Consider the following 14250-nt stretch of genomic DNA (forward strand, 5'->3'; position numbering starts at 1 on the left):
ATTTGTGATGAATTTGTTATCATAATATGGATGGTTATTTATACTACAAAATTTATGACTATTCTATGCAATTAATTGTATCAAATTTGAATTTAGTTTGAATATGGAACTATTAATTGATGTGAAGAGGCTAAAAACGATAATTCTACTTTGAATGTCAAAGAGCCACATTTTAATTAAGGGTCCCTAGTTTATGACTAGCCTCCCACTTTAGTCCTCATCTTTCAAAGAGTCTAATTTCATCCCCTTGGTTAACAGCCCATCGATTAGCTTTTAGGTATTTTTATTCCTTTTACAAGAATGCCCTCTTTTTTATTTGTTTTCTCTCCTTCTTCTCCTTGTTTCTTTCTAGATTCATATTCAAGTGCCTCTGTTAATGGGTCCATGTCAGTTTGTTTCTCTAAGAAAAAAGAAAGAATAACGAGAGGAAAAATACAATTGAAGTTCGACATTGGGGGTGAAATTAGCCTAAAAAAATTAAGATAATTTAATTTAGAAATTCTAATAAATTTATAAATTAAGAAACACCCTAATGATTTAAATGTTACAATCAAGGTCAACTGTCAAACATACATTACACACCAAAGAAATATAGATTTTGAAAATTCTGCCATTCACTATGCATTGGTCTTTGGCTTGCTAGAAAATTAGTTTCTGGTATCTTGTCCATGGATAGAGACACTTTCACATATATCTAGTGGATGCCTTTTCCAATACTATTTTTGTATTAATTAGCAAATACAATATCTTTTCAATGACTATTCCATGGATTAATTGAACAAAAAGGTTGATTAAGTGAAAGTTGAGACTTCGATTTATAATTTTGGTTAGGAACACAAGAACTTGGACTGAAGACACAATTTAATATATTGTTTGGTTAAAAATTCAATATTTTTTACAAAATTATTGTAAGGTATTACAAAGTTGTCGCAAGGTATTGTAAAGTTGTCGCAAAGTGTCACAAAACTGTAGCATGTTGTTGCAAATTAAAAAAAACACCTACTTAGCGGAAAACTAAAAAAAGTTGACTGATCTGTTTTACCAAAACAAAAAATATATATGACGTTTTAATCAAAATTCCAAAAAAAATAGTTTGTGACGACTAGTTGCAAAAGAGCTACAAAACTTACTTGCATGGGTTGCATTGCATTTGGAATTTTGACCAAGCAAAAATATGACTAGTCTTTTTGACAACAAAAAAAGAAGTAAAGAACAAAAAGCTTGAGATACAGCCTTCGCCCCAATTTCTTATGTTGTTTTCTAACTTGTGCTCTTAGGTCACAAATTAAGACATGTGAGATTTTATACGCGATGTCTTTTATCCTAAGGCAATGAATTTTAACAGTTTGACTTGATCAATTTATTGTGACTAAGTTTGGTTAAAGACACTGCAATCTTTAAGGGTTCCGTTAACCCATCCGCCATAAAATCACCGGCTGACAAACTCCTCCTCCTTCTTCTCTCTTGTCTAGAAAAAAAAATTTGTGACTCTTATTAAGATAATGATTTTTTTTATTTATATTTTGATAAAAATAGAAATCAGTCAGGAATTTATTTAAAGAATGGCATAAAAGTGATAAGGATGGCAAAAAGTGGAAGGGAGAAACAGTAGTGTAGATGAAGGTTTCGTTTACTTTTTTTTGTTTTTGTCTGAATCTAAATTGGCTTGGTTAACAAGTTTGTGTTTGTTTTTTAAATTTGAATCACTAGGTTTGAATTAAAATTTAACATTTTTAGCATTCATTGATATTTCTAAGAAAAATCCTAGTTTCTCTTAAAAATTTACTCTCTCCCTCTCTCTCCCCTGCTTTGTCTCTCCCCCCACTGTCGTTCCTGTCTCTCTCTCTCTCTCTCTCTTTTTCTGTTTCTAGAACGGAAGATTAGGACAAAATTCTAAAAATATTTCACTTTCTTCCTCTCCCTCTCTCATATGCTCTTTGTCTTCCTCCTTATCTCTCTACATCGAAGATTAAAGCTAAGCCTTTGCCAGATCTAGCGAGGGTTTCAAACAAGATGATCTGGCAAGGATTCACAGATCAAGAGTGTTCACAAGGATCTTTACTTGGTGGTTGTGGTGGTTGGGGATGTTGTGGTGTTGGTTGTGGTATTGTGTCTGGTGGTGATGGTGTGTGTGGTGGTTTAGATGAATCCGAAAATAAATGGTTACATAAATATGCGAAAATTGAAGAGAAGTTCTTCCATGAGACCAAATCAATTTCTTCTTCTGGAGAAGACAAATACGAAATCTCAAACATTAAATTGCGAATTACATATACTTTTGTGCTCAGTGGTGGTGTTGTATTTTATGGTGGTTTTACTGTAATTCGCGGTGGTGGTTGTGTTGTGGTCTTGTGGTGGTGTGGTGTTGTTATGGTCTTGTAGTGGCATTGGTGTGGCGGTGGTTCTGATTGTGGTGTAAGAAAATGAAATAAATTCTTTTTCAATTTTTGTAGGAGTGTACTTACTTATCATTTGCATTATTTCAGATTTTGAGCTCTCATTTTAGACTTATGTTAAAAGTCTGAAATGAGTGGACCTTTATCATTTCATTCAGACGTTAAGTTTAAGTCAAGATTACAGATTTTCTTAAATAAAAAAGCAAGCATTTGAAATCTGAGACGGAGTCAAATTTCGGTTTCAAACATGAAAATAAGATATCAATAGCAACCGAAGATACTTTTGTAAAGTCAAAATCTGATTTAGTTAGAGGCTAGGAAAATAAGGAAGTAATCATTTCAGAGTTTTTCCTAAACTAAAGGGCCATAGGGAGATTGATCTTATTTTTAGAAGCCAACCCAAAAATTTTAGGGTTCATTCTGTTTTGGCCCCCAATTGTTGACCAACTCACCGTTTTAGTCCCCAATGTGTCCGGTAGTCCGTTTTGGCCCCAAGATCCACTTTTCGGGCAGCGCCGACATCATCAAGGCATGAGCAATATTTTTCTTTAACTAAATTACCCCTCTGACCAAATCAAAACAAAATCCCAGACGTCAAATAATTTAATCCTAATTTCTTTTCCCAAAACTCTTTCTTCTCCATTTTCATATCATTTCTGATGCAGGGGCACCCGGCGTGGACACTTTTACCGTGGACCTAACGGCCACGTAGGCTAACCGGCCATATTGATTAGTTTAGAAAGAGTCCTAGTTTAGTAAGATTCATAATGAATCTAAGTTTAGGAAGTTGCATTATTTCAGTATTTCTATTATTTAGGAAAGTCTAGTTTGAGTCTATCTAGGAAAGTCCAATATCCTATAAAAGGATGTCCAGTCTGTCTTTATCATTCATGTTGAAGAGAAAACCCAATCAAGTTTAATCGAGTTTACAGTTATTTAGAGTTATTTTATCGTTATTTTATCGTTCTTCGTATTAGTTTATTTTATTATTTAATTCCGCTGCGTTTCTACATCAATTTCACTTTCTCTCTCTACATTTTCTTCTTTTTCTCTTTCTTTTCTTTCCACCTATTTTCTTTCTACCACCACAACCTTCATCTTCTTCCACACCCACCATCATCACTTACCACAAATCCATATAAAAACAAATATACAGAGATTCATTTTTATAGAAAAATCTAAAACTGCTTAAACGAATTAAACCAAAAACATTAATAAAAAAGAATGCTGAAAGAAGTTTGAAACTTTTAGAGAGAGAGAGATAGGGATTCAATAGTGAAAACAACAGAAAACTGGTCGTTCTAGGGCTGATGAAACGAATGATTCTGAGTGGCTGAAAAAATTACGGGAGCTCCTACTTTGAGAGGCGTGAAAGAGGTGGAGGATGTGGCCTTATACATTTACAATCTATGGCTGATCTTTTTGATAGTTAGGCATCAGAAGAAAAATCAAAAGCTCAAATCAGAAAAGAAAGCATTGGTTTCTCTTCCAGTTCCAATCTAATACCATTTCAACAAAAAATAAAAAATCTAACACCCCCACTACTTCCTATTTATAAATTAAATAATCATCATAGCTCTCAATTAGAAATCTACCCATCTCTTCATCATTAACCAATGTTATCCCACCATTTCACCACCATCATCATCATCAATCCCACCATCATTGCCGAGAACAAATACTCTATATGAAATTTAACCACAAACGACCCATGAGCAGATCTTCTCTCTACCCCTCATAAAATACCCATAACGAATCACCACAACCACTTTTCTGTAATTCATTGAAGCAAGGCCAAAACTTGTATTACAACCTAGGAGTGTTTCTCCTACAACAATGGAGAACACCAGCAACAACCAGAATTTGGATCTCATACTAACTCGGTTGCTAAAAAACAACCCGACCAAGAAATTAGTTAACATGGTACGAGGGATTAAATGATTTAATATCTGCATCCAACAAAAAGTAGAGAGAGAAAGAAGAAAATGTAGAGAGAGAAAGTGAACTGATATGAAAATGGAGAAGAAAGGGCCTTGGGAAAAGAAATTAGGATTAAATGATTTGACGACTTGGATTTGGTTTTGATTTGGTCGGAGGAGTAATTCAGGTATAGAAAAGTATTGCTTATGCCTTAATGTTGTCAGCACTGCCCGAAAAGTGGATCTTGGGGCCAAAACGAACTGTCGGACACAATTGGAGGCCAAAATAGTGAGTTAGTCAATAATTGGGAGCCAAAACATAATTAATCCAAAATTTTATAATGTTGCATGCCCCTCAAAAGGGGCCTAAAATGTGGTATGAAACTGAATTAAACCTCGTCAACCCATGGAAGCCCACAAAAAAGAGTTGAATTTGACATGTCAATAAGTCATGCCAACTCGCAATCAATTAATGTATTTGTACTTTGTACGCAAATTAAAATTGTATATGCCTAGACAAAGAAAATTGATTAGTAGGATGTATTAAATTTCGTTTGGCAACTGAAGTTTCACAAAAATTTCTTCAAAATTCACTTAATCATATTGAAATTAATTGCATATATCCAAATTGCTATCCTAACCGACAGGGGTTCCAGGTTGGATATGCGGCACAAGTACTTTGTAGATACGATAAATATTTTGAGGTACAAAACAAACTGTCAAATATTTATGAAGGTTAAAACAGGAAGTGGCTAACAATTTAGGGGCCAAAATAGAATTAACCCATCTATATGATAAGAGATGTGTGTATCTTTTTAAGAAAATACCATCTTCTTTGCAGGGCCGGTACTGAGATTTCGGAGACCTGAAACAAGTTCTGAATGTGGCCTACACATGTTTCACAAAAAAAAAATTGTATATCAAAACCTCTTAAATTTTCCTTGCACATAATGTGAGGTTTAAACATGCACTTTTGTTCATAATTTGCAGTCTAAATCATACGATCTGATTGAGTTAACCCGAAAATCGTCTCGGATTGTTCAATCTGTCCTTAATTAGTTGATCTCCCGATCAAGAAGTTTAGCAAGTTCGGAACTTGGTTTGGGTCAGTAGTTTGTTTTTTTCCTTTTTCTTAACCGAAAAAAGAATTATTAGAAAATGGTGCTTGTGGTGATAGTTTTGGTTGTGGTGTCGAGGTTTAGTAATGGTGGTGTAATGGAGGTACAGTAACTGTGGTGGTGGTAATAGCGGCGGAGGATTATTAACTGTGGTGGTGGTAGAAGTATATATCAACTAAAGTGATTAAAAGAAGTACAATCTAAATTAGGTGGTGGTTGTGGTGTTGAAGTTTAGTAATGGTTGTGGTAGTGGAGGTACAATGGTAGAAGTTTAGTAATTGTGGTGGTGGTAGTGGAGGTTTAGTAATCGTGGTGGTGGTAGAAGTGTCGACTAAAGTAATTAAGAAAATACACTACAATCTAAGAAGAAAAAATGTTTTGCTTGAGATTGTACTTGGGTTGTTCACACTCATTAACATGCTTTCTACCAATTGAACTAAAATAAGTTTTTTTTTGTTGACATGAGCTAAAATAAGCTACTTAGTGCTTTTCGTAATTTCTTCTTTTGATAAAATAACTCGGAACCCCTTAGTTCTTTCTTTGTAATCTTCGTATGAGGCCCGTAGCCTGTCCTGAGGACCCAAAGCGAAGCTTTGCCTGCTTGCACTCCAGAGCTGGTCCTGCCTCTTTGATGGCTAACAGGCTAAGATTACTACTCACAAAATACTCATTCAACACAAAATCACAACAAACAACAGTTTTCAACTGCATATGTTTAACAACGTGAGTATGTAACCAAGAGCAGGAATGTCTGGTTCACAGGCTTGAAGGAGATTTTGCTTCAAATCAGATAATTGCTTACGTTATAATATTTTTGGATTCAAATTTTCGTTGGCACATTAAGAACTTGAGTGATTCTATGGCGATTATGGTTGTTCAGTTTCTACTCATTCGTTCACAGTATTATAACTAATTTATTTATGCTATTTGGTATATGTGTTATATACACTTTCTTTCCGGTTTTTACATATCTTTCAGTAACTCTATTTTGAGAAGCACTAAGTAGTATTCAACCCATTTCTTGGTATAGCTTCGAGTTAATAGATTTTGTATTAATAGGATCCCTTTATAATTAAGAGATCAATGTTTTGCTCATCAACTTAAATTTGTATTTTCAACAAAAAAAAAAAAAAAAAAAAACTCAAATTTGTATTTTGTAGATTTAGAAATTTTTAATATGTTTTAGAATTGCTAAAATGAGATGGCAGGAATGGTCTTAAGAAGTTTCAGTGCTACAAAAATATTACAGAAATGATTTGTTTGATATTGTGCATAACTGTATACCATCGTGAAAATGTTGTTTACGAGTATGAGCATCTCTATCGCCATCTGATAGTCAAATCTATGACTTCTTAGTATTTATATTTGAAACCATGAGTTATACATCATGAGTTACGGTAATTCTTTTAATCGTCATTCACCTCTACTTAGGGCATCTCTAATGCGAGCCCATCTTTTGGTGCGACAAAGTGTTGATAATGATCAAGGGACTTCTTAGAATAACAATACTTAACATAGCCTAGAGTACTTCATGAAATTTTAAGTAAATTATCTTCCTCCACTCTTTTATTATGCATACAGTGCTTTATTAAATCGTTCTTACCGGAAGCAGGGTCATGCCTAGTAATAATACAAAACTTCAATTTGTTTTGTATATTACATAAATGTAAATGAACATGAGGCTTGTTATAATGTCTAAATAAAGTTAAGTTTCAAGCTAAGCATCACTTGTCATCCCTAATTTTATTTCCACAAACTAGAAAGTTGGTATGCTTTGTTCATTCCTAAAGAAGTTTTCAGGATCAAATTTGCTCTTAATACGTACTAATCTTTCATAGTTGTTTTTGAAATACCTCTTTCCCCAAGCCATTCCTTGTAAATAACTTGTTGTACCGTTTTTGCTTTGACCTAAGTCGAGATCTCTATAATTAAGATACGCTTCTCTTGGAGAATTTGAAACATAAGGAGTCATGTATGTGTGCAATTCTCTAATCCAACTGATATGCTTTTCAGATTCTTCCGATCCGTTTCCTGCCCATGCCACTATATATTGAATCTTGTATATATTTCCATTTCTATGTGGGAAAGGGATCTCCGAATCCGATATCTCACTCATCCTTCCTCCTAAAGGACTTAAGTTCATCGTCGGCATCCCTACTTGTAAGAATCTACTCCATATACCTTCTAACCCAATTTGTGAAATAGGTTCCTTCACATAATCAGATTTTAGCTTACCATACCTCTTGGGTTGAGTCCTATTCAATAAAACATCTAGAGGAGCATTAACAGGAAAATTCCAAAAATAAAGAACAGATTGAATCCAACTTATTTCTTTACAATTTTCACTCTTCAAACCCAACTCAGGAAATCTCTCATTCATCACAATCATGAGATCTTTAGTACTTCCAAGAAATAAGGAAGGAAATGAAACCAGTACTGTTTTTTTAACCCCATTTTGAGTAGAATTCACCACAGTAAAGACAGCTCTTACAAAGAGATCATTAGGAAGTTGATGTGCAACTTCTTGCCACCTATGAACAAGTGCAGTTGCACCTTGTTCTAGGGTTTTGTTGATTGTAAAAACAGTAACAACAGGTGGAACCGGAACCAACGTAATCTTCCATGAAAGTATAACACCAAAGCTTCCACCTGAACTACCTCCTCTAATAGCCCAAAATAAATCTTCACCCATTGTTTTCCTATCTAGTATTCTTCCATTAACGTCGACTATTCGTGCATCAATGACATTATCAGCAGCAAGTCCATATTTCCTTAATATGGTACCATATCCACCTCCACCTAACAATCCACCAATACCAACAGTAGGGCAAATGCATGCCGGAAATCCAAGGGTTGGACTTTTTTCGGCGATCTTATAATAAAGTTCACCAGTAATCGCACCAGACTGAACCCATGCTGTACGATTCTCTACATCGATACTGATAGAGCGAAGATTAGACATATCAATGATAACAAATGGAATATCAGATGTATAAGAAAGACCTTCATAGTCATGACCACCACTTCTAACTTTGATTTGGATTGCCTCCTTTTTAGAACAAATTACAGCTGTTTGAACATGGGATTCAACCAAAGGTGTAATTATGAGAGTGGGTTTTCGTGTTGCAAACGAAATAAATCTCAGATTCTGAATAGTATTTTGTAAGATGGAAGTATAGTTTGAAGTGTTAGGTCTGTAAACTGGGATCTGAATGGAAGTTTGATTAGAATCAAACTGCTGGGAAAGACATTGAAGAAAGTTAGTATCAATTGAACTTGAAGCACCCAAGGAAAAGAAGAACAACATAAAACCAATTAGTGTTGAAACTGCAGAAATGGGATCTTTTAAGCCTATAATCTCCATCTAAATTTGATGATAATTTTTTCAAGAGATGGGTAAATACATAATTGTTCTTGACTATATAGACTGCAATTCAAGATTGATGGATATTAAACCAAATTAAAATTGGAATAAATTGCTTTTAGTTGAAGATAATGGTTGAAGATGAAACAAGAGAAGTTTTATGTTTTTATTATGCATTAAATTAAAATATTTAAGTCATAATATTATTATATTAGTAGTTACTTATGTTATGGTATTTAGAAAGTAAAGAGTTTTTTGCATTTATTTAGAAGTAATTTAGTATTAACTTGGGCATCTATAAATACCCAAGTTTGTAGTTTGTTTCAAGTAAGAAGTGAGAAAGAAAGTTAATAAAGTAAAGAGTTTTAGCCATCTCCTTCTTCTCTTGTCTAGTTTTATTTCCAACAAAGATCATTTGGATGTTGAATCGGTTAAGTATTTGTCAATTTATGGTGAGATCTATGCAAATTAAGTATTTGTCAATTCAAAATATTTTTCTCCCTGTCTTAGAAATATTGAAAACGTGAGAGGAGGTAAGTTTGATTTGTTCAAAAAATATAGAATTTTTTTTTATTTAAATATTCCTAGTCAATCTTAAAAATCTTCTTAATCTTATATGATGAAATAAATCATTCTGAGTTCTTATTTGAGTTCCATCAACAAAAAAAAAAAGAGTTCTTATTTGAGAGGAGTTGTTTGCGAAAACAAGATTGCCCTTATTTTGTTTTCTATTTTCTCCCAAACAGCAATTTCCATTCAACTAAATTCTGCAACCAGAGATTTCAAGATACAACCTCGCAGATCTTAGAATACCAAATCCTAAAAACATTTTGTGGTAAATAAAAATTTGCTAAGTTGTGAGCTAAAACATTACAGTTACGTCAAAAAATGAAAAACCAATCAACCCTGCGCTAGACTTCGAAAGTGTTGTATGTGGAGATTTTGTTGTGATGGAAATGTGGTGAAAGTTTTGTTGTGATGGAGTGATAAAATTTGTATGTATGTTAATTAAGTTACTTAAATTTAAAGTCAAAAGCAAAAACAAATATAATTGGGTAATTAACCAAACAAATTTATCACTTTTCAATTTGAATAAACAAAATAATTACTTATTTTCGTATTTGCATGAGAGACTTTCAGTAGGTGGATATATAGAAAATAGGTCATCTCGGGCATCCCCGTAAAGTAAGGGGATCACAACCATGTCTTAAGAAGTCAATTGAAAAATCACCCAATCTGTTTTTTTTTTCAGTTGAAAAATACAAATTTAGTTAAACCATGTCAAATTGTCAACCCAGGTGATACCAAAAAAAAAAACCCAGGTAAGAATACAAAAAAGTTAAGTTGAAATAGCACGCGAAAGATAGCATCCCCATAATTAGTTAAGTGGTCGTACAAACTTCGTATATGCACCAAATAAAATTGAGCAAAATTAGATTTTTTTTAAAATTTTGTTTGGCCAATGAAGTTCCCTAGAAGAAGATGTGCTCTTTTAAAAAGGAAGTAAATGCAAGAAGATTATCCCAGGCATGATCCCTTTTGTTATCATATGGATTATATGGAAGGGTAGAAACGACACCATTTTCATCAACAAAATTCTATCCAATGAGCAGATCTTCTTCTCCGCTAAAAGTCCCGTTTACCTTTGGAGTAGGAAGTTCTCTTGGGCTATGTTTTTTTCTTTTGTTAGCATGGTAGGATTCTAGGATTCTTTCATTGACCTTATGTAATTTTCATTTTTTTTGGCCCCTTGGGGTTTTGTCTTTTGTATCCCTTTTCTTTCTATTAAATCAAATTATTCAAAAAAAGAAAAAAAAAGTTCCATAGAATTTCCTTTCGTATTTTGTCCATTGATATTCAAAGTAATTTCAAATACCCAAAATGCAACCGGAAGTGAGTTGCCAAGTTGATTGCTATTACATAGATAACAATATATTTTAACAAACTATAAATCTCTATAGAGTTTGATAAAACATGCCGACTTGTAGAAGTGTCGCCAATGACACAAAAAGTCTTAGAGGAATGTCACAACAGTCTTGACAAAGTGTCACAAATGTCGAGTTAGCATTGCAAAAAAGCGTCAAGGAAGCATCTTAGAAACTGCCGAAAAAGTGTCATGTTAAGAAAAAAAGCTATTACTCTAATATACTTAACAAATTAATCCTGATCCAAATTATGGAATTAGAACATTAGGACTATTTACCATGACTCAAATCATGTGTAAGACTCAAAATAATGTTCAAAAAGGGTTTAGGGTCCAACCTTCCCATAAAATGAATTTTTAGTCCTTTAGCACTTCAGACATAATAACTGTTACTATATAAAAAAAAATTCGTCCATATCCTCTTCAGATTTCCCACTACTTTCATAATTGTTGCCGGACCGATTTTGTACGACCTAATTCTTAGCGTGATTTAGAGCATTTATTAGGAATAACGGATATTTTCTTGTTTTTATTTTCTCTCTCATATTTTCTGATTTGGAAACCAAATCAATTCTCCTTATTTCTGGAACAATCTCATTAATGTCAGCCGGACCGAATTTTTCTAAGAAAAATATATCGTGATTTGGGGGTTAATATACATAACGTATATATCACTTTCTCTAACTTAACTTTCAAATTTGGAAAGAGTATATGTTCTCTCTCATCAAAAGGATCTTAACGAAAAGCCACCGAAACCCTAGAAATCGAAGCGCCATATCCCCTGTAATTTTTCATACACTTGCTAATGTTATGTACAAATATATCATTTTGTGTTATAAATTATGTATAATTTTTTGTTGTATCACTATTACTTCTCTTTACTGAATTATACATTATTCTTACTCAACATATATTTGCAGGTTTATTTCCATTTTTCTGATCTCTAGCACCTGCATCATGGGCAGACTTATTCTTTTCCGGTCAAAGGTAAGAACACGCAACAATTTTAATATTTCATCATTTAATTTTCGTTTTTTCTTATACATAACCAAACATCCCTTACAAATTATGAAACATGTTCATAAATTATGTACTATTTACGAACATTACAACAGCATTTGTTTTCGTTTTTACTCATAAATAACCACACATCAAATACAAATTATGAAACAAGTTCGTAAATTATGTGTTATTTATGACGAGGAAACCATCATTTGTCATGTATACAACGTAACTTATCCAATGGTTCACATTATTTATACCAAAACTTAATGTTTTTTTACACAGGTACACTGCTATATATTCTCAACTATATGAGTTATTCAAAGCAGTTACACACTTGAATCATGTCCTGTATTGATACTATAATGTCTAAAAGCGAATCGAAATGCTTTTGCACTACCAGGAAACAACATACCAACGACAAACAAAAAAGCATATACATTAATCAAACATCATGTATAATTTACAAACGACATGTACAGTATAATATATTATGTATAATGTGTAATAAAATTCATCATGTGTTTGATACAAACAAAACTTTAGTTTAAAAAAGAAGGCTACTTTTATTTGAAATAATATGTGTTATGTCCAGTAAATTACACATAATTTCTTGTAAATTTAGTAAATTATGTATAGCGTGTTATAAAATTCATCTTGTGTTTGATGCAAACAGAAATTTAGTTTGAATAAAAACGCTACTTTAATATGAAATAATATGTGTTATTTTCTGTAAATTACTCGTAATTTCTTGTAAATTACACATCATTTGCATTCTTTTACAACAAAATCATTTCTTTTACAACAAAATTATACGGAATCTTCTCTGGTTAAAAAAGGGTACAGATAGCGTGATCTGATTACAACAGATGTTCTAAGAATCAAAATCTATAACCTAAAACAACGGAAAAGTAACATAATACATGAAGACAAATATAACATAATTGAAGAAAATGAATTGTAAACACGGATTTAACATTAACATCATAAATAGGTTATGAATCTTAGAGAGAGAAAATCCTGAAAGTCTACTGAAGATTTGAAAAGATGATACAGAGATGAAACCGATTATAATGAAAACCATGGATAAAGTTTAAGATGATGATGAAAAACATTAAACAGAAAATAAAACTTGCTACTCCAACCTTAGAAGCAACTGTTATTGATGATGGAAATCGAAATAATCGATGGAGGTTTCATCTGGTCTAATAGATTGGAAGGAGATTTCGAACTTCAAAAATGGAGATTGAATAGAGGTTGCGGTTTTAGAGAGAGAAAACGAATGATTTATATTTTGAAGAAGAAAGAGGATAATGGTTTCTGTTAATATAATAGAGATTGAAGAAAGAACGTGGGAGATAAAAATGGAAATCAGATATTTGGAGATTTTGATTGAAAATGTGGTTTTGTATATATAGAAGGTAATTTTAGGTATTAAGAATTAATATGAAATCTAAGAATATGTGTTTTCCCTATAGATGGTTCCAAATGGCTAGATTTCCACTTATGTTAATATTTTGGTTTATAAACCCATATTAGGATTAGAGAGGATTAAAAGTGTAAAAGTGTGTTTAAGGGTAGATTTTTGGAACCTAAGCTAAAAATTATTCTTTTTTTGCCCTAGCAGTAATTATTTACAAATGAATAACTTAATAAGTTACATGTAATACATTATTGATGTATTAAGTTTGTCAAAATCACTCTTTGGGTGATAAAATGAAATATTATGAAATGTGTGACTTTTTAGTTCATGCTAATCGGTGGTTTCGTACTGATTCATACGTAAAGAATTGGTTCGCGGCCAACGATTCCAAACTCAACAAACATTCGAAACAAGAGAACATTTGTTTGAACGGGCAAAGAAAATTGGAAGAGTTGTTTGAACGGCCAAAGAAAATTGGAAGAGTTCACTTGACTAGGGTATTGAAAAAAAACTTCAGATACTACTACAGTGTGAAAGTGGTTTTAAAATTTACCTTAAGTTGGGGATTTTTAATGTTACACTGTGAAAGTGATTTTAAGATTTACCAAATTGAGATTTTTTTCCTTTGTATTGGATGAACTTCAGACTAAAATTGCCCGTAGAAAGGCTTCAATTAACCTCGTAGACTTCTCCAAACAGAAGAGCGTTAGTACAAAATTTCGAAAAAATACAAGAGAGAACTGAGCCGAGAGATTGACCTCTGTTGCTTGTATTGCTTCTAACCAAAAAGGCATGTGGGCAAAAAAAATGCATTCGTTATAAAACTTCCCATCAATGTAAACAGCCTTGTGAGTAGGAGATGAGACTGAAAAAGCAAAGTCCTACACTACTAGTCTACTATTGTATATTGGTGTTTTGGCATACATCACTAACAAGCGCGACAGAATGGCGAGTAGATATATCTATGTTGATTATATAAAAGTATTGTCAAAATGATAAAACTCCACAGCTTGGACTTCACATTTCAAACCAAATCAACTGTTTCTACTATACATGCATCAAAGGATTGTCAAAATGATAAAACTCAGGGAAATAAAAAACACA

At 32.8% G+C, this 14250-nt stretch overlaps 1 pseudogene; it reads right to left on the reverse strand.

Annotated features, from left to right (window-relative positions):
* Positions 1-7150: 7150 nt before the first annotated feature.
* Positions 7151-8797, reverse strand: LOC147563619 (tetrahydroberberine oxidase pseudogene; annotated as a pseudogene).
* Positions 8798-14250: the final 5453 nt, after the last annotated feature.

Source organism: Eschscholzia californica, unplaced genomic scaffold (genome assembly GCF_041429995.1).
Source record: "Eschscholzia californica isolate CP2 unplaced genomic scaffold, dmEscCali1.0.p SCAF_1, whole genome shotgun sequence".
Taxonomy (NCBI): domain Eukaryota; kingdom Viridiplantae; phylum Streptophyta; class Magnoliopsida; order Ranunculales; family Papaveraceae; genus Eschscholzia; species Eschscholzia californica.